Source organism: Typopeltis vanoorti, chromosome 1 (genome assembly GCF_054136105.1).
Source record: "Typopeltis vanoorti isolate ZY-2024b chromosome 1, IOZ_Tvanoo_1.0, whole genome shotgun sequence".
In the NCBI taxonomy this organism is placed as follows: domain Eukaryota; kingdom Metazoa; phylum Arthropoda; class Arachnida; order Uropygi; family Thelyphonidae; genus Typopeltis; species Typopeltis vanoorti.
Window position 1 is genome coordinate 82,610,397 of NC_143549.1, and position 21,677 is coordinate 82,632,073.

At 35.6% G+C, this 21,677-nt stretch overlaps 2 protein-coding genes across 7 annotated transcripts in view; one reads left to right on the forward strand and one right to left on the reverse strand.

The window, feature by feature from the left end:
- The window catches only part of LOC150110160 (peptidoglycan-recognition protein LB-like), a 34,123-nt gene extending 25,033 nt beyond the window's left edge, over positions 1 to 9,090 (reverse strand). The window contains exon 1 of one of the 3 annotated variants that reach the window (XM_090398229.1): positions 8,946 to 9,090. The gene's annotated coding sequence lies outside the window, so the exon portion shown is untranslated. Of the gene's footprint in view, positions 1 to 4,638; positions 4,745 to 4,859; positions 4,890 to 8,945 lie in introns of those variants that run through there. The other 2 variants (XM_090398233.1, XM_090398240.1) reach the window with 2 other exon arrangements.
- LOC150110161 (uncharacterized) overlaps positions 5,086 to 21,677 on the forward strand; it is a 110,468-nt gene continuing 93,876 nt past the window's right edge. For 2 of the 4 annotated variants that reach the window (XM_090398178.1, XM_090398161.1), the window contains exons 1-2: positions 5,086 to 5,192; positions 18,041 to 18,103. The gene's annotated coding sequence lies outside the window, so the exon portion shown is untranslated. Of the gene's footprint in view, positions 5,193 to 5,627; positions 5,768 to 18,040; positions 18,104 to 18,939; positions 19,188 to 21,677 lie in introns of those variants that run through there. The other 2 variants (XM_090398169.1, XM_090398186.1) reach the window with 2 other exon arrangements.

Below are 21,677 nucleotides of genomic sequence, written 5' to 3' on the forward strand. Positions count from 1 at the left end.
AGTTTTTTGTGCCTAAATTGCAAGATATGGATGTGGACGACATGTGGTTTCAACAAGACGGTGCCACATGCCATACAGCCCGAGAAACAGTTCAATTACAGCATGAGTCATTTCCTGGTCGTGTAATTTCCCGTTTTGGTGATCAGAATTGGCCGCCCAGATCATGTGACTTAACGCCGTTGGACTTTTTTCTTTGGGGTTTTTTGAAGTCTGAGGTTTATACCAACAAGCCCACGACCACCCACGCCTTGAAGGAAGAAATTGAGCGCTGTATCAACGAAATTCAGCCACATTTATGCAAAACGGTCATGGAAAATTTCGACAAAAGAGTGCGTATGTGCCAGCAAAGCCGTGGAGGCCATTTACCCGATATGCTATTCCATGCATAGCCCTATACTGTATACTTTATGAATAAATAATAAATTACAATTTTTAATTAAAACCTGTGTTTTCTATCAAAATTACTTCTTGCGTGAATTTTGGGACACCCAAAGGGAATATCATGCTAAGCTTCAGGGTTACATCACAAGTTAATCCATTAAAAACTGCAATTATTTTTGATAAATACACTTCACATGTCTTATAATTCATTTTTCGGCGAACTGTTCATTCGATGATTTGTAGTTTCGATGAATTGTTGGTTTTCGATTAATTGTCTTTCGGTAAAGTGTGTTTTCAATAATTGTTGTTCCATGGAATTGCTTTTGCGAGGAACTGCCTTTCGATTAATTGCTTTTTCGATTAACTGTTTATTCGATTAATTGTGTTTTCGATTATTATTTATCTTTCAGTAAATTTTAGTTCGATAAACTGTCTTTCGATGATTTGTTTTCGGTGAATTTTCTGGATACCGTTTATTTTTAATTTTTTTAATTTTTTTTTTTGGATGCACTGTATTCAGTTCGATGTATTACAGTGCAACAAACGACGAATCTATTCCGCATATACTGTATGCACTGAGTACCCAAAATATTAGAAACATCCCTGATAAATGGAATTCATCACTAGCACATGATTAACCACACCGGGATATAACTACTTTAAATAGTGATTAAAATAAAATAATGGTCGAGAGATGATCTGGGCTAAGTTTCCCCTGAATATCATTACAGTAATGGTCAATGATGCGATCTACCCGAACATCGTTGTCAACGAAGTTCACCTATTCATGTTGCCCAACCAGTTAATGTAAACTGACTGCATGCGATGAACACTCCTAAGAGAGTAACGCCCATGTCACGTGTTCAATGGTTACGGGGACATCTCAATGACTTTATCTTCCATGAACCTTCCCCCCTTCGGGGATGTGGTGGAACGAGAAACACGTGAGCGGGACAACTGTTAGCAAATCGGACGAGGCCTCTAGAAATTCATCGCGTTCGTATGAAGAACTTTACTTGTGTTTCCAGGACCTTGTAAAGTTGATGGCCTTGGTGTATCGAGGCTCTCAAAGGATTCAACACTTATTTGCAGGTCTCTAATAAAGTGGTCACTCTTTGTATATACTTATATTTGCAATTTGTTAGGAAAGTAATTGTTGCACAAGAGGAAGTACATGCTTTACTTTACCTTGTAAAGCATGTACTGTCTCTTGTACATGCTACGATTGTCACTGCATTTCGAGCTTTTCTCTTAAGTAACTGGCAATGCCATTTTCCTAGCGGAACACAATTCAATACGTAAGAAAGAATGAATGACACGAGACGTTTTTAAACAAAAATAACTCTTTAACCGTTTATCAAATATTAATGGTCGGATCACTTTAGCTCAATACCCAGTTTTTATTTATTTATTTATAGCTTAATGTTTGCATTAAAAAAATACAACGATTTCATATTTGAATTTTACAGGGCTCTGCTTTTACTTTTTTTTTTTTTTTTTACGGTGATCCCAATTTTTTATGGTAATGTCCTTTACTAGAGGTTATCAGCCTATAATAATACATTAGTGCCATGGATGAAACAGAAAGGTAAAGAAGAAACATGTTAACATTGGATTAAAGATTTCCAAATAATCTTTACTAAATGCCTGTTCTGTGAGTTTGGAGTTCAAGCGTCCAATCATGGACGTTCTGTTTATGTAGGCCGCTCTTAGGAATACCATCCCAAATGGAAGAAAAATATTCAATAGTCGGACGGATTTGTAAAGATTTGATAACTGTTCCGAGGTTAGTCTTGAACAAAAGAGAAAACTTAAATTATAATAATAATAATAATAATAATAATAATAATCTTCTTCTTCTTCTTCTTCTGCAGCTTCTCCCACTTAAGTGGGGTCACTGTTTATTATGAGTCTCCTCCACACCTTCCTGTCTTGGGCTGTCACCACATCCAAGTTCTTCATCTTCAAGTCCTCTTCTACCAGCTCCCTCCATCTCTTCTTTGGCCGCCCACGCTTCCGCCTTCCTTGCACATCCATCTGCATGACCCTTCTTCCCACATATTCGTCCTCTCTCCTCATCACATGACCAAACCATCTCAACCTTGCCTCCTGTATTTTCGCTCCTAAGTTCGTAACTTTCACTGTTCCCCTGACATAGTCATTTCTCAGATGATCCTTTCTGGTCACACCGCACATCCACCTAAGCATTCTCATCTCTGCTACTTCCATCCTGCTAATGTTATTTTTCCTCAGGGCCACAGTTTCTATAGCATATGTCATAGCTGGCCTCACTACTGTCCTATAAATTTTGCCTTTCAGATTGATCGGCACCCTCTTATCACATAACACTCCAGCCATCTCCCTCCAGTTCCTCCAACCTGCTTGTATCCTGCATCCCACTTCCTTCTCACCTCCTCCATCTTCTTCCACTGTCGAACCTAAGTATCTAAAGTCTCTCACCTTCCTGATGACATTTCCTTCCAGCTCCAGGTCTGTCTCCTGGCCACCGCCCACTGCGCAACACATATACTCTGTCTTACTTCTGCTCAGTCTCATACCTCTCTCTTCCAGTACTTTTCTCCATCTTTCCAGTTTAGTTTCCGCTTCTTCTCTTGAATCTACACACAGCAAGATGTCATCTGCATACAGCATTGTCCAAGGTGCATCTTCTCTCACCTCCTCTGTTACCACCTCCATCACAATATTAAACAGAAACGGACTTAATGCTGACCCTTGATGCAAGCCAACTGTTACTTGAAAACTTTCTGTCTGTCCCAAACAGGTCCGAACACTTGTCTTCACATTTCTGTACATTTCGTGCACCAACCTGACATATTTCTCCGGCACCTTCTTCTCCCTCAGACACCTCCAGACTTCTTGCCTTGGCACTCTATCGTATGCTTTCTCCAGATCAATAAATACCAGATGTAGCTCCCTTTGTTTCTCTCGATATTTTTCCATCATCTGTCGTAACCCAAAGATAGCATCTGTTGTTGATCTACCAGGCATGAAGCCAAATTGTTCCTTTGCAATCTCCACCTCCTCCCTCAATCTACCATCAAGAACCCTTTCTAGGATCTTCATTGTGTGGGACATCAACTTTATTCCTCTGTAATTTTTACAGTCTTGTGCATCCCCTTTACCCTTGTAGATGGGAACAAGAGTACTCTCCCTCCATTCCTCGGGTATATTTTCCTGTTGGCAAACTTTCATGAACAGGTCCCACAGCAGGTCAATTCCCTCTTCCCCCAGTGCCTTCCATGCCTCCACTGGAATTCTGTCGGGCCCACCGCTTTTCCATTCCTCATCCTCTTCATAATAATAATAATAATAATAATAATAATAATAATAATAATAATAATAATAATAATTATTATTATTATTATTATTATTATTATTATTGAGTAATAATAATCTTTAATATTACTTTTAATATTATTTAAAAGTAATATTAAATATTATTAATATTATAATATTTTAATATTAAAATATTAAAATTCACAACATGTCGGTGACATGTTGTGCATCAAGCTAGCAATCCAGTTCCAGAAATCAGAAGACAGGCATCATATGACGGAAGTTTCTTAATAGAGCGTTGTATCAAACCGGTTCATATGCATCAGAAAGCCACTATTTGACATTGCCCAAACTTCTTCATTTCATTCAGTTCAATTTTCTTATTTGATAATTTTTATATTCATTTTATAGAAAATGTTACGATAGTTCAGTCTTTGATTTTGATCAAAAGATGGTGTTGAGATTTTTTTCCAGACCGAATTTCGTTTGTATTGTGAAGAGAAAATAATCTTTTAAAAGGTTAAATGTTTTGTGGTTTAATCTTATTTCAGAAACTTTCAAAAATGATCTTCAAAGATTTTTCAAAATATTCAATGCCTGAAACCTGAAAAAAAAAAAACGGAATAGATATTTTTTTTTCTTTTCAATCAGAAAAAATTATAAAAAATATGCATTGATAAGGAAAGTAGATGGTTTTAAGGAAATCTTGCCGAAGCTTATATTTCGAAACAACTAAATTCTCCTGTGAGCCTCATAAGAGCCTCATATGAGCCTCAAATAAATAAATAAATTTTAGCCAGAAAATTTCATTATTAAAATTATGACCTATAAAAAGGATTATCAGTGACTACGAAAAAAAAAAAAAAGTGCATTTTTATACGAATAACAGCACCGTCTTAAACTATAATGAGGACTGCTAAAAGGTACGGGGAATTCAATATACAGGAAGAATTACGTTACCGCAAATAATACAAAGGTAAAGATCGCGGTCTGTCTTTCTTCTTAGCTACTTCCGTCAATCATAGAGACAACAATATCCACCGACGCCCTGCTCTCCTTCTATCTCCCGATGATAAAACAGGACACGGACAGTTTAGGTGCTGGTTTGTACAATTCCGTCAACGGGAATAAACGGGAAAAGTGTTCTAATGCAAATATCATTAGCGAGGGTAATCGGATACCTTTTATTGCGTGTGTGCGAGCTCCCACAATCGTCGACGTTACATCCATAATCTGACAACATCCGCATAAAATCACGATTCTAGTTTCCCAGCACGAACTCGACAGCTTATCTTACAGCTATTCGAGTTGGATTAGTTTTCAACAGTGCAGTACCTGCGTCATTATGACGTCACACAGCTTGTCTTCGCGAGTACTGACAGACTTTTGTCAGTATCCACAATTCAACTAGTATCGCATGCCGGTCTGTCTGTGTGCGATGTCGTGGAACGAAAAATCAGCAACGGCTCTAACTGCCACTCGTTGGGAAGCGCTAAGCCAAACCACGTGACCAGGTAAAGTGTAAATTGTGCGTTCTTTTTTTTTTTTTTTTTTGTAATTTTTAAATGGAATTTCTGATTGGTTAATCTTAATGTCTACATGTAAGGGGGAATTATGGGATGTCTGCACGCTGGGAGTCTGAAAAGAACATCATCTAAGGGTGATGTCGTAAAAGCCCGACCCTAAACTAAACATCTGATTCATTCAGGGGTGGGTTCTCTCTCTATTGACAAAAACTGTCGGCGCAGTTACGGTAGTGTCCGTCTTCGGTTAACCCATTATCGCCAAAGGATCGCACGGAGAGAGAGAGAGAGAGAGAGAGAGAGAGAGAGAGAGAGAGAGAGAAAACAAGTGACCTCGTAGCGGGGTGGCTGTTTATCTGGTACAACGCAACGTGTTTCGCTAAACGCTGACTTGCAGCTGATATCATTAGGGTTATTTCCGACACCTGTGTGCGCTGAACTGGACTTTGCTCTGTGGAAAAAATGTTTCTTTTTATTTCGTAATAAAGCCGGTACTATTGTCCAAAGAACGGCACGTTCGTCAAAACTTCTTACTGTTGGATTGGAACTGATACAGCTAATAGCAGGTAAGATTCTCTGTATTATTGAATAATTCGAGTTGGTTGTTTTGTAACGAATATTGTCGAATTTAAAATACCCATTACCAATTTCAACATAACGCAAATATGCCGCTTCATAACTACAAATGTTACACGATAAATTGTTGATTTCCAAGGTTGCCTTAGAAACAGTTGCCTCCCTTTGGCATTGACGTCAAGATTTCTGCAACAATAAAGTTTTTTTTTTTTTGGAATTTATTCTGCCGCAGTTATTAAATCAATTTCATAATTTCATACGAAATTTTATAATTTCGTAAATCAGCAGTAAAATAATTAGACAATTGTATTTTGTAAAATACAGCGGTAGTTATTTTTAGATATTTAGTGATATCGCACCGTTTTAGTCCTACAACCATTGCCTTCCTGAGGTGCTAAATTAGTCCTTTAGTCTTTTCTCGTGCAGAATTCAAACGTGATATTTGTTCCAAGATTAAGCAGTGCTCTATCTAATGCACTAAGAAGGTAGGGTTAAGGCTAAGTTATATAGTGAAATACCATGCCAGTAACCCATATAACGAATCTTTTGATAATCTTGAATGATCTGTCAGTAATCCTAATAATTTTATAGATGCAGAACTATAGAGAGTGTCTATCAATTGAATCTTTCTGATTCAACAATTTTGAAGTACAAAGTCCGAGATAGTTGTTATCTGCATGTCAGAAAGTTTTCTCTATTGCGAGACAGCTCCATGTTCACTTAAGGCGTTAACAGCAAGAAGTTGAAGTACTTTTTTGCCAATTGTATAATAATAGTTAAGAAAGATGTTGATAAATTATTTCCATTTCTGTATTCTCTGAATTATTTAAATAGTAACTAAATAAATTATTTATATTAATGTTAATTTTTTCTCATCGTGTTAAATGTATATTATCAGTGCAAGACTATCCATTTAGGATTTCGAAATTTCGTATGAAATTATGAGATTATGAAGTTGATTTAATGACTGTAGCAGAATAAATTCTAAAAAAAAATAATAATAAAAAACTTCATTGTTGCAGAAATCTTGACGTCAATGCTAAACGCAGGCAACTGTTTCTAAGGCAACCTTGGAAATCAACAATTTATCGAACCAAATGCTTTTCATGATCGGTCGACTATGTACAAGTGCTGTTGAATGAATGAGTCACAATATGATGCCAGTTATTTTTATAATAATCTGGAATTTTATCGAAAAATTCTATTTTTGCGAATTTAATTTGAGAAACTAGATAGAATTTTCGTAAATTATTACTATTTTCATACTAATCATACGAATGTTGTTGATCATAAATTACTTATGGCTTAGCGTTCCACAAAGAACTGCAGTTATTATTATTATTATTATTATTATTATTAACCTCTAGTAAATTAAGTATTAACACCTTGGACGGAATCACATAAATGATTTTTTTCCCTATCTATTTCTATATTTAGTCTTTTTTTTTTTTTTTTTCTTCTATCGCTTCGAATTGCGCAAACATCCATTAGGTAAAAGTCACGAGAAAGTGTTTATTTTTGAAATTAGATTTCTTTCTTTCTTTATGAAATTTAATTCCATTGATGCAGATGGTGACTCTACGAATCAATAAGTTTATTCAGTTTCTGTATGATGCCAGTTACGTCCGCGACTTCGTAGTGTGGTTGTCACATTTGCCGTTCTGTCGGAAAGGCGTAAGTTCGAATCCCGTTTAGCACGCAAAGAAATTTTATAAGATCCTTTCATCAGAATGCGATCTCCCATCCCAGAAACGGATATTTCGTCGCCAAAACAGAAAAATGAGTCGGAGAACACATACAGTTAATATACATAATACACCAACCTCCCCAGCCACTGATACCTTAAGTTATGGGGGGGGGGGATTGTCTTTTCAACAGTAGGTGGGAGATGAATTTCATAACTCGGTGTGAGAACCACCGCCCCGTTTATTGGAGACCTCAAATGGCTGTTGAGTCCTGCTCTAGAGACCAAGTTACGTGCTTGATCTATACAGCGGGGTTTTCAGCTTATGTAAAACATAAATAAACGAATGGTAAAAAAAAAAAATAAGACAAATCCTTGGCCTCCCACGGTATTATTGCACTTTAGGTTTGCAGTATTTCTTGTATGGGAGTCACATAAAAATCCTCATTGCAATAAAAATCTGAGTTTCATCTAATACAGGTTCATTTAATCTAGCTTTTGAAAAAATAAAACAAACTTAGAAATATTCCTTTCTTCAGAGAAAAGCTTTGAATCGAAGTTCCAACGTAGTGAAGTGTGACGAAACTACTTAGATATGGAAGAACTACAGTAGTTATACTGTAGTTCTTCCATATCTAAGTAGTTCTTCCAATTGGGTGATTCAGGGAATATGAATCATCTCCTACCTTACCCGCTGAAAGATTTATTAGACTAAAATGATGTTGACATACTGATTTATCAATAATTTTGGCATATTATTTCCTCATTGGTTGAAGTAAATGTATGTGTGTGTGTGTGTGTGTGCGCGCCCGCGCGCCCGCGTGCACACACACACACACACACACACACACACAAGCAATACCGGTTGAAAGATTATGACCATCGTAGTCCTCCTCCCACCTCTAGAGCACCTTCAAATAGCAGAGTACAAAAAAAAAAAAAAAAAAAAGAAAATTAAATAAAAAGTAACGATGTATTTTGGCAGGCTTAAAAGTCCCGGTGCTAAAGATTCAAGGGGAATTCCTAAAGGCTTTTCAACTGAAAAGCTTTTTAACTAACCTCATATGAGGTGATAGTTTTTTTGTTTTTTTTTTTCCATCGAAATTCTAGTTTTTCTCCAGGAATATAAACAACCGATCTGAGAACCCACACGACTTACAAATACAGCAGCACATTAGCATTAGTTGCTTCTTAATCTAAATGACTAACCAACCTCAACACCCACTCATCCACTTGTAAAATATAGGCTACGTCTCAAACCTGAAAAAAAAAAAAGGTAACTTTACACAAAATTGTTAATTCTAATGAGATTATTTTAGAGAGAAAATAATACAAAAGGGGGGGAAGCGAAGCACTGAATAAAATAAAGAAAATGATGGACAGAAAGGGCGAAGAAGAAGAAGAAAACCGAAAATATTCTTAATATAAGAATTTCTTATAATGAACAAGGTATTCAAATCATAAGTACTTGAACTAACACTTACCTCTGTCTGCGGTCATGGGGACGAATGAATTGGTTCCTCCAAAAACGTTGCTTTTAAAAATTTTATGTTCAAAATGGAAAAACCACATCTATAAAATTTCAAGCAACAGGATATGACGTTCGGTATGAAACATTTCTCCACTGACACATTATTGAGAGAATAGTTTATCTAAATTGCTTGCAAGCGTAAAACCCCTCGAAGATCTATGAACTTCAATTGGTTGTCTTAAAGATATACTGCAATAAACTGATAACAGCTGAAGATAGATTTTTGTTAAGTACATTTTTGGTTACATATGTAGGAGAAATCCTCTAATGCAAAAAAATAAATAGAGATGAAGGGCATCTAAGATTATCTTATCTCTAAATGCTGAAATACTTGTTCAAACGTTTCAAAACGATTAGTTTCTTCAATTAATGATTCAAGAAAAAGAAATACGATTATTAATTCAATCTGGAATATAAACTTGTGTTTTTCTGTATTTAAATACAACATTAATCAAACTATGTTAACATGTAGGCAGTGAAATGTAATTTCTGTATGAATCGTTTTTTTTTTTTTTTTGTACAATACGTTGACTTATTTTTTAATATCATGCGATGATTTTATGTTATTCCAAATATTCACACCAAATGGCAATACTGATACGAGAAACAAAAACGTAAATTTTATCTCGTGTGTGATGCACGCGATCAACAATTAAACTGCAATTCAACAGTTTGTGGAGCAAGTTGGTCTCGTGATATCTCGTTTATAGAACAAGATCGTGTAAGATTAAAAAAAAAAAAAAAACCAAAAATGTTCAAGCTTTTTCGCACGTGCCACTTCTAGACTAAATGGTAACTATTATCTGAATCAAGCTAAAAAAAAAAAAACAAATACACACACAAAACAAATACAAAAGTTAATGATTTAATTCGTGTACCATTTATCCGATACGGATAAAGAAACAGCCCAATCGATGGGTTAGATAATGGTAAGAAGAGGTTGACACTGAAATCAAGTTCAATGGCTCTTTCTTTCTTTCTTTCGTTACATATACGTGTGTGTATTTGGTCAGATAAGACATCGAATACTTGAGCAGTCACGCATACTGTTCACTAGAAAAATTCAAATCGTTCAAGGTAAAGTAAGACTGTATACGAACAACATGATAAGATTTTTTGTTGCTTAGTCCATTACAGTAGGATATGTTTCACCTGTACAGCGATTAAGTTTAACGACCTTCAACGGGTAAACACCTCCATGGGAAATAACTTAATGTGTGAAGCGCTAATCTCTCTACAAGTCATAGCGCTAATAAACACAGAGAAGGAAGGCTGTAAAAGGAAAGTGGGGGAGTAATTATCTTTGGGACTTTTCACATACTAAATGAAGATTACTAGAATGAAGTACTTTTTTTTTATTATTCGTTAATGGATAAATGCTGTTGAGATTTTTTAAATTTCTTTCCTACAACAACAAAAGTGTGAAAATCCGCTTGGAAGTATTAATAGAGAGACGGATCGATAAAATAACAATAATCAATGGAAAAATAAAGCGATTCGTGGTCAATATTTGAAAGACATTAAAGGGAAAGTTGACAATCGCTTATCTTCGCAATGGCTTCGGCAGAGCACTAAAAAGGAAGAGACAGGAACAAGCACTGCAAACGAACGAAATAATGGCGAAGATTAAAAAGATCTGTAACACTAGCAAATGTCAACTGTGCAGAGATAAAGAAGAGACAATGGACCATCTACAATCAATTTTTGCGGTAAGTTGCTCATCCAATACTATAAACAAAAGCGATCCGGTCGCAAAACAACGTGAGCTAGAGTTTATATTATTATATGCAACGGATTTTAAGATATTAAGATGTATGTTTCCGATATTTAAGAATAAAACTTGGTCAATTGTAGAGCATTAAAATATTATTTTCTTTCTTTCTTTTTTTTTTAAACATGCTTATCGGATGAAAGTATTATTCTCCAGTCACCTAATGGTGGCATAAATTGGTCTATACACAGATCGCCAATTTCATTTTTGAACAATGCAACTTATTGTTGCTATGACAACACAGACGCATTGAGTCACATCCAGTTTAGAACAACAAAGAAAACTATTTTTGTCCCAGAAAGAGAGAGACAGCACTTAATAATTAAAACTACCACTAGTTAGCTTTACTCTTATTCTTTATTATAGGAACATTTGTACTTTTTTTACTTCTGTGTGCCAAATAAATAACAATAATTTCCACTGTCGTTCGGTTTATTCGTTGACGTATCTTCGTCATAACTCAATTAAAATGCCTTCTATTCCAATAACTGCAACACCAACGCACCAACATTTAGTCTTTTATCATTTTGTCTTGGACATTTTCGATATCATCATGAAGTTATAAGTCACGTTCTCGTGGAATAAGAGCAGTCAATTGAATGATAAATGTTCCATTTACTACTCATGTCGCCTCTCCTTTGTACCCTCTCCAGTGATTCAATGTCCTCCTGTAATATGGCCTCCATACTTGCACTCAAGCCTTAGAAGTGATGCTGCATTTACTACTTGTTTCTATCAAGGTACAAAATGTCGTAATATCATCTGTAAAACTACATTGAATTTTTTTATTTTTGGATTTCCTCCAGTGTATATCACACTTCGTGTTTGATTTACTATTGCACTCAAATCTTCTCATTGTCAAATGCATCAAATTCGATATTTTTCAACTTGTAATAAATATAAAGATTCTTCATACTTGTATGTAATAATTTTACTTATCACTTTAGCGACCATAATCTCAACCATTTCAAATGTTTTGTAGAACTAGAGCAGGGGAGGTTCTATCTGATGCTTCACTTCCTTTGCGATCTAAATCGATTCCAAAGATTCACTACCATGTCGTGTAATTTATTTCATCGTTATAATATGACTGCACCACTTCATCTTCTACACTATATTTGTTAATTTATTATTTTTTTTCGTTGTTCGTAGCCCAATAAATCCCCAATTTCTTTTCTGTCATTTTTTTCATCAGTTCACGCTTTCATAAATTTTCCCGTTTTCACAAAAACGGCGTTGACGCTCTCGATTCAGGAACTTCTTAATGTTAACACTGATCTCATTAGCGTGCCATCGATTGCTCCAAGACTAAGCTTCTAAGCAAGAACATAGAGTAAGCACTTTCTATTCTATTCTATTACAATACTAGGTCTATTCTATTCACTAGGCCTAGGCTTGCAAAAGCTAACAGGTCAAGGTTAAAGCTAGCGGATCCTCCAACTCAACTGAGACAACGAACGACCACGCTTCAATTCTTAAGCATCCCAAAAAATAGCAGAAATCAAAATACGACCTTCGTTTATTTGTATATAAAGAAATGAATGACATTGTTCCTGTTGAGATTTAATGTGTTTTAGGAAGGCTTGTATGACATTAGTTCGATTTTCGTTCATCGCAAAACTTTTTTTTATAACCTTACAATTTAAATTAATGTATTGGCGTAACTAAAATTACTCGAAAATTCTCAATACGGGAACCCCAAAGCTTTATGTCCAGGGGGAAAAAAACTGTAGATTATTAGGACTTCTGATGTATAGAGTTAATGTTCATTTTAACGAGATGGTAGTCGTTTTGACACATCTTTTACTTTTCTGTGCCACATTATGCGGGGAATAAATGTGCATTCTAATGGTTCAATGAAGTCTCACATGCAAGCAACAAAAGTGTGTGCGTGAGAGAGAGGAGTATTCTCTCTCTCTCTCTCTCTCTCTCTCTCTCTAACACACACACACACACACACACACACACACACACACACACACACACACACACACACACACACACACACACACACACACACACACACACACACACACACACACACACACACACACACACACACACACACAAACTGATTGATGCAATATTGCTTTAGTTACTCCTTCCACAATTTCAACCGCCTCTAAACCTCAAACCTATTCTTCGTAACTGAAACTCAACATCACATCTTACTTCACTCTGAACATTTCATCAGTTCTTTTTATGGCTTTTCTATCTCAGCAGACAAAGAACTTTTTTCACTTTTCACATCTAATTAGCCCTCTCCAACTTTTCTTACAGCGAAGTCGTTTTCATTGGTAAAATAAAGTACTAAAATATTTCCTACCATTAATAATCTTATCCAGATAATAAACGCATTTACCAAAATTTCTGATATTCATTTATCTTGATCTTTTCCTCCTAACTTAACTATACAATTGACGCCGCTACTCCCGTAAGAAATTCAGAAAAGCATATTTGTCATCAGAAATATCGCTCAGTGATTCATTTTGTCCCTAATGTTCATTTTTTAACTTATGTATCTTTCGCAAATCCTTTTTGTGCTCGCTATTCATTTGAATTTGCATAATTCTTCACATCAAAAGTTTTTGAAATCCAGTAGGAGTTCGCTCTCCTTCAAGTAGCAGTTCATGCAGTGAGTGTGAGATTTTATCTCCTTAAAACAGGTTTTCTTAATTGTAGTTTCTTCCAAGATACTATAACCTAGTCTTTTAAAAGGTGTCATTAATTTTCTAATGTCCATTTGTAACTCACAATCTCTTCATGGTATACTATGGGTAGGCTACAAATAAATAATATTGTCTCAATACTGCCAATAAGTGAATTGTAGCGTATTATTAGGCATCACAGGCTGCTCTTTGTGGGTGATTTATAGAGTGATTGACAGCTATATGCTCTTTGTTCAGTGCATCTTACATACGTTTAATCAGAGATCTGGTTTATGGTCAGTGTAGATTGTCTCCTTCCTCTTGTCGGAAACAGAAGGGAGAGGACACAATAGAAGTGATCGTTTCTTCCACATGAAATCAGATTTACAATGATTGTAAGTTTTCATTTAAATAGCAAAAATGATACTTAAGTTGTAATACAAATTAAAATTTTGGAATAAAGGTTATTAGTGAAAAATTGAAATTAATTATATTAAACAATGTTAATAACTATACTAAATATTTGTCAATTCAATTTATTTGTCAGGCTTTTGCCCATCTCATTCTCAATGAGATGGGCTGCCCGTGGTTTGTAAGTGCTGCGAAATATCCAGAGATATATTTGGATGTTTCATATTTAAATTGGATAAACGATTCGTTTTCCTGCATGTTTCTTTTCAACTATGCCAGTGTTATTAGATATGAAAGTAAAATTATCTGTACGATAATTTTCTCATGTCTCCTTACTGCGAAACATTAGCCGGTAGCGGTTGTATATGATAATCAGTGGAGTTATCCACAGGTAAACATTCTCAGCAATGTTTCATAGATTGCTCAGTAAGGTCAGATCGCTTTCAGATCAGAGCACATATAGGACGAAGCTGATGACTGAATCTTAAGCATATTCTCTAAGAACTGAGACCAGAAAAAAAAAAAAAATGCTTGCCTCCTGATGCTGAATATTGCCAGACATGGCCTACACTCCAAGTAAAAATGTGAGTCGTTGTTCATTAAGATCTGTCTCGTATGCAGTTTTCTAAGAACCGTTAAGTAGATAGAAATCTTTGTACATACACTGAGGTCATGTCTTAGTTGAGACGCTGTTGCGCTCCATTGCATGCAACCATTACTATCGGATAACCGTTCCAGTAAATGTTGGTGAAATACAAACCAATTCTGTTTTTCAATAGTTTATCTACCTGATTTTGCCTCTGATATTGGAATGGACATCGGTCAGGAGTAATCAAAGCTATAATTACTTCCTCAGACCACTTATTGTCAAAATAATCACTTAAAGAATCGAATACTGCTAGTTGCCTCGAGAATCTCATGTTGCATCCCCCCCCCCATAAATTTAGAATCCAGCTATAAACGGTAATTTAGTATTAATGCATATTTCGTCATTACATTTCACTGAATTTATAATATAGTCTGTTTTGTGAATAAAATGGACTATTTTATTGTTCTAGAATGTTGTTTCAGTGAAATATTTTCTATTTGGCGAAATTTCTGAATATCTCGGTTGATGCAGTGTGTAATATCGTCTTTGTGATAACCCCCCCTAATTGAATACATAAATTAGGAGAAAGTATAGTGGTTTAATGCTGTTGTTGGGATAAATTAAAATGGTATATTATGGTTAAAATGGATTGAATGATAATAAATGTCGTACACATCTGCGTATATATTAGAAGGGACACTGATCCAGTTGTATTTGTAGTTTCTTCTCTCTCTTCTACCCTTCAGAAAAAAACGTCTGCTGCACTAGAAAATGTAGGACAAGAATTTTCAATATTCGTTCCATTGAATATTGAAAAGTAGAACCATTAATATTAGAACCATTTATTAGATTCTGCTGAACCAAAAGATACGCCTCATTCGGAATGCTGGAAAACGAGGTTCATGAACTGCCTACAGATTCTTCTTTTCATAATGAATAATTGCTTATTAAAATTGATTAAAATGGCTAATTCTTAGCCGAAAGAAGGCTCAATTTTGCGCTTAAATATTACAATATATATACAGTACTTTTAAATTTTTGTCCTTCAGGGAAAATAATTACAATAAGAAGCAAATGTTCATTTTCAGATCGAGAATAATCATTTAATAATATTGATTACAGCACTGAAACAAAAATAAGAATATGGATATGAAAAATTTATACAGAGCAAAACAGAAAAAAAAATCTGCGATTTTTATTTTTTCCACTTAGCATACACGGGCGCAAACACATACACCTGCATTTAGATACTCGTATTAGTCTATCTTAAGGTGAATCACTTTCTTTGTATACGAGGTAATCTCTTCTACTATCATAATTAGTTCTTTGGGAATGTTTCTTTGAGGTCAGAGTTGAATCGACGTATCTGGCTATGGTGCGCACAACAGGAATGTAATGTCAAACTCCTGTCCAACCCAGTCCCCCCCCCCCCTCAGTCTCTTGGCGCAGTCAAATGTCAACATGCTCTGTACATATTCATTTCTAGACATGCATATATCGAATGTGTGACGACAAACCCTTACCTACAGGTGTTTTCAATCAATACCTCACAGGTGTGCACTCCGACACGTCTTTGGACTCAAGCAATGTAGAATTCTGAAATCTTCTCACGTCTGTGACCCACTAAAATCCCACCCTATTGTGTCAGTAGAACAGGGATGACTTGTTTCCGTTGTTGGCAACAATGAAAGGTGTTGATGACTATCTTCCATGACATCTTCATAGGGGGGTTTTGGCATTGTGGGGGGGAATGGGGGGATTGGTAACCGTTACAAGTGCGTTAGGCGTGAGGATTAAAAAATACGTAGGGTAGGGGAGTTACCATTTCCTGTAAAGCTTCACAACACGCACATCCCACTAACACTTTGGGCGTTCACAAGGGGGGGGAGGGGGGGGGGGTTGCCTGGCGCGCGCGCTACCTGCTAAACAGCTGGCATTGAAAACGAATGATTTTTGATGTCCGTGACGCCTGCTACACACAATGCTCTGTTTATCCTCTGTCTGCGAGTGACACACAAACGAAGTCCTCTGTGAAACCGAAGTAGGTCATCACCACCACCTCACACGGGGGTCAGTAAACGGTTATTTACGGTGTCAGCGGCAGGCAGCAGAATGCGATAAAAATATGCCTGCCGTCTCCCATGTCGGGTTTCCGATAAGTGAACTACCCTTGGCATTCGGGAGCCGCACGCGACTTCTAAATGGTTCCCATTGCAGACATTCACGCCTAGCGATGGAGTGTTTATGTGTGTCACAGTGCATCGTCCTACCGTAAGCGGAATCGACGTGCGGAAGGTTTTAGAAGGAATCGAAGTTCCTTGCACCTTTGGTGTCGACGGCCTTGGATTTCAGTCTCTCTTGTCCCGCTCTCATTCTCCCTCTTACCTCAATTCCGACCCCTTTCTACCTATATTTCTTCCTTCCTCACACATCCTTCGTTTTTCATTTTGTTTATCCTATCGTTCATTCCAATCACGGTATTCCTTGGTTTGGGTTTAATTCTGTCTCCGGCAAAACGCATGCGATTGTAAAAAATAAAAACGAAATCTGATTATTTCCTCATCTAGCTGCAACTATAAATAGCATCGAATGTTCCGTTAAGGGGAAGTTATGTTGTGGAAGTTGATGAGCACGGGTAGATGTCTAGAATAGAAAAACACTGCATAGCACGATTTTTTTTTTTTTAAATTGTTTATACTACAATCTTTACTACAAAATGGTGGAGTAACAAAGATAATAAAATTAATTTACAACGTATTATCCAATTAAGATAGTTATCTTCATTACGATATGTGAAAGGCATTCAACTTCGATTTTTTCAAAATGAATATTTTTTATGTTTATTATAACTCCACCTTTTCTTTTCATTCACATCATACCACTGATTCCATTTTTTTAATCGCTATAATTTTGATGGACTTAGTAGCGTTACTATGGTGACAGTGATTCAGATTAGATTATTCTGCATTGCAATGAGGCATCTGCAAATTCGTGCATTCCTATGGTTGGTTGATTTGTCCTTTCTAAGTGATAAATAAAATTTTTCTGGTGACAAACCTTCAATTGCTCCACCTGGATTACAAAAAAGCTTCAATATATTTCTCCACTGTTCTCAAAGGTACGCATCGTTCAAGTCTAGCTGCATTAAGACTAAACCCCGCAACATTAATTCTTGAGACTTATATATATATATATATATATATATATATATATATATATATATATATATATATATATATATATATATATATATATATATATATATATATATATATATATATAAAACTTTGTTCTTATTACGTTGCTATTCGAGCCAAATATATTTCTGTTATCTTGGGAATAACTTTATGGAACGACGACTTAGCACTATAATTTATAAGGTCGTTAGTGAGAAGTGAATATAAAAAACATATAAAAGAGAGAAATGGTTGTTTTGAGTGTTGCTAACATGCTATGGATGAATGAATCTCGGAACATCTTAAAATGAGATAGCTTGATCGAATTCACTATCTCATTGCATACCCTGTATTTTCCGTTTTACTTCTCTTCTTTCTTTTTTTTTTTAATGTTTTTCGTGATTTGTTTCGCTTGTGACTTTGATAGTAATCAATATTATTTTTCCATTTCAGCTGAAGATCACGTGATCATTTCATTCGGAATATCTTCCAATTCTTCATGAAGGAACAATCATAGTAAGTTGTTCTAATATGTACGCTTTTTATGTGAATTTTTTTTTTTTTTATTTCGAACGATAATTACAACAAAATTGGTTTCCTAAAGTTCAAAGTACTGTGATTGGATATCCTATCTTTGAATTTGCTCCAAATGCTTCAGATTGCATGTTTAAAAAAATCTCTGTTTACCATTCACAATCGGAAAGTTTTCACTTGCTATTGGTGGAAGGAAAGATAAATTATTTGCTAGCGATATGAAACTGGTCTGATGGTGGAACGAATCAGTTTATAATGAACTCTGCACCACACAAGTACTGTGGAGTTAGTGTAATCTTAACGTATACGCAAAGATCTATACGTGCTCACAAAACCATTGATAACACCCAGAAATGACAACAAAATATCGATTTAGTTTTCCTTTCTATGTCATTTCCTTTTATAGCTTAATCGTTTGCATCGAAAAGTGCTATATAATCTTCTATTGACGTCCAAAGTATGTAAAGAGAAACAGTTCACCTTGATACACACACGCAAACGTTTATGTATAGATCATTTCCCATTTCCCCACTAACTTCTTGTACGCACGTAGATTGCGTAATACCGTCTGATAAGCATCTGTTGCATTGATACACCACGGATTTCCGAAATTCAAGTCTGACCTATGAAACTGTTGGGTTTGAGTGATTATACCCCTATGAGCTGGACCTGTTATCTTCCGAGTGGTGAGGATAACTAGGCACGTGGGAAATAGTCATCCTGTTTGTATCGGTGATCATATTGCTCAACTCTTCTTATTATGTGTGTGTGTGCGGGCGGGCACACTTATCCAGACCACATTATTTCTTCGAAGAAAATCACATTCCAGGAAGCATTTACTTTCGTGGGGGGGATGGGGGACTTAGAATTCGAAGAGTGCAGACGTGTTTGCCGTTCAGAACAAAACAAGTCTACCGCTTCAGATGTCATGATACCTCTCGAACTAGGGAACCTGAAACCGGAAGTGTTGAACTTTATACCGTTCACTCTATCGACGTCTCCTTCCAGGTGTGAACAAGGACAAAACTTTATGCAACTTGGATATCCAACAGAAAACGCCTAACAGGTACCGTACATGTGTGCGATTTTTGCTTCTCTGTGTGAGTTTATTTGTGTAGCGTACTTATTAAAAATGAGAGCTTAAAATTCAGGGAGGAAAAAAAAAAAAAACGAGCTTAAAATTCAGGGAGGAAAAAAAAAAAAACGAATACGGTAAAGAAATATGAGCGGATACTGCAATAACAGTAATTATAGAGGTGGTCCCTGCCCCGCCTCTTTTCGGCCCACCATAAACTTTATGATGTCTGAGCTAGAACAGAATTTGTTCCCCCCCCCTCCTTTTTTTTAAATTAAAGTTTTGTAACGACGCGTTTTTGATTATTTGATTAATATTAAAGATTTGTAGAAACCTAATTCTACAAGAAATCTTTAATATTAATTACAATATTTTTATAATTATTGTTTAATGATTCTAGCTCGAATATTTAACTTAATTAATTTAACTTACATCAGCAGGTAATGAAATGATATTCTCTTGACATAACTAGATAATAAAATAGATTATGAAGTTAGTAATAAATAAAAATAGATAAAATGAAAAAAAACAACAACAACAACTAAATAATCAATAAAGAATGGTGATCATAATACTGAAGCACACAATTGCTTTATTGTGGTTTCACGTTTTAAAAGTCGTGTCGTTGTTCTTTAACATCTGTCACTACAGTGCAAATTGAGAAAATGTCATTCTAAAAGTATTTTTTTCCCCTTTCTGATAAGGTTCACATTCTGTTGTGAAGTCGATTTAGATTTGAAGTACAACAGGGCACAATTTTGGTTGAAATCGTACAGTATTTAGTATTCAAATCATCCCGCATCATCTTCTCCTTGATATTAAGCCCAGTGACCTGTTAACAGCCGCCGATCAGCATGGCTTTTGTAGACTTGATTTAGGTAATAAAGTCCATCGATTTCGTCTATTCTCTAGCTAGTTTATTACGGGGGTTTCCATACGGGAGAATCGGTATAAGATTGGCTAACTCACCTTAGTCAAAAAGTCATTATAAAAATTCTTCGCGTCCTTGATAGTATTCGAACCAAGGTTTTTCCATAAAGAGAGTTATCATTACTAACTGAGCTAAGGAGGTGCTATTGAACAAGATAAGAAATTATGAAGTGATATGCTGAAACCCAGAAATTTAGCGTATGATTACTGCGATAATCTAAGGTCATTTATGAAACAATATCTTGACTCATCAATTAATCCTATTAATACACGATTTGCAGTAACCGCAAACAGGTTATGAATGGCTATTGTTGTTGTTGTTGTTGATAATTATGATTAATAAGGAATAAAGCAACTAGTTCAGCTTGCTTATTTTATGAGAAGGAGAAACCCCTCTTACCTCCGTATGAATCCGGCTAACTGACCTTCAGTTGAAAACCCAATTATAAAGGTTCAATGAGTCCCAGGCGGGATTCGAATCCGATACGAATAGCCTGGTTGTGAGTGCCTCAACAGACCACGAGGTTCCTGTGTATTTTGTCAATGAAGCCATGGTTTCATTGCTAAGACCATGAAGCATTCTTGTGAGAGAGACAGACCTGAAGCTCGAAGACACATCTTGTTTTTTTTTTCCATGATTAATGTATTAAAGTTTATTTATTCTCTGTAAATGTCAAGTTCAAGAATAGACAGTCAACTGTTAAAAAATGTTGAGTGTGATTATAATAACATCACTGGTTTTATTTTGGTTTGAAAAAAACTCCAAAAAATTACGTTTATATTGCAGTAGTCCGAAATTAATTTAATCTTAATCAGAACTCCTCTCTCTCTCTCTCTCTCTCTCCTTATGCGTGTGTAAAAGAGCTCTATCAGTAGAATTACTGGACTATAGCTTGTATTAATTAAAATAATAATAATAATCCTTGGGTTAGAATCCCATCAGTGATGCAAGGAATCTTTTCTAGGCCTTATCCAATCGAAACTGAGTTAGCCATTCTCAAAAAGGGGGGGGGGGTTGTAATGTTTATTACGTAAATTCCATTTAACAACCTCGTATATCGAAACTACACCACACACTTTTGGTAAAGCATGAATGTGGGACGATATAAAAATTAATGATTTATATTACAGAAAGCTTTTTGGAAAGCAACTAGAAAATCTTCAATCTGTATAACACATCTTCCATATTCTACACCATCTCTATCGCATTTCTTATTATTACAATTTTCTCAAGAAAGCACTTGACAGTCCCGAACAGATTTACTGAACAAGTTAGACAATAATTGAAGGTTAGTTAGACAATAATTGAAGCCAATTGAAAGGGCAAGGGATTTGAGCCGATAATACAAAATGTTCGCATTTGTTTCATACTACAAATTGCCTAAGTTGTCCGGTATTAAACTACATTTACAAGACACTTCTGTTTGGTTTGCATTATATCTTTTTCAAGTAATTCTTATAGCGTTTCATAATATGAACGTTTCTTTGTTAGCATAATCATAAAAATGATGAAAACATCAGAAATTCTAAGAATAACTTTCCCTATGTCAT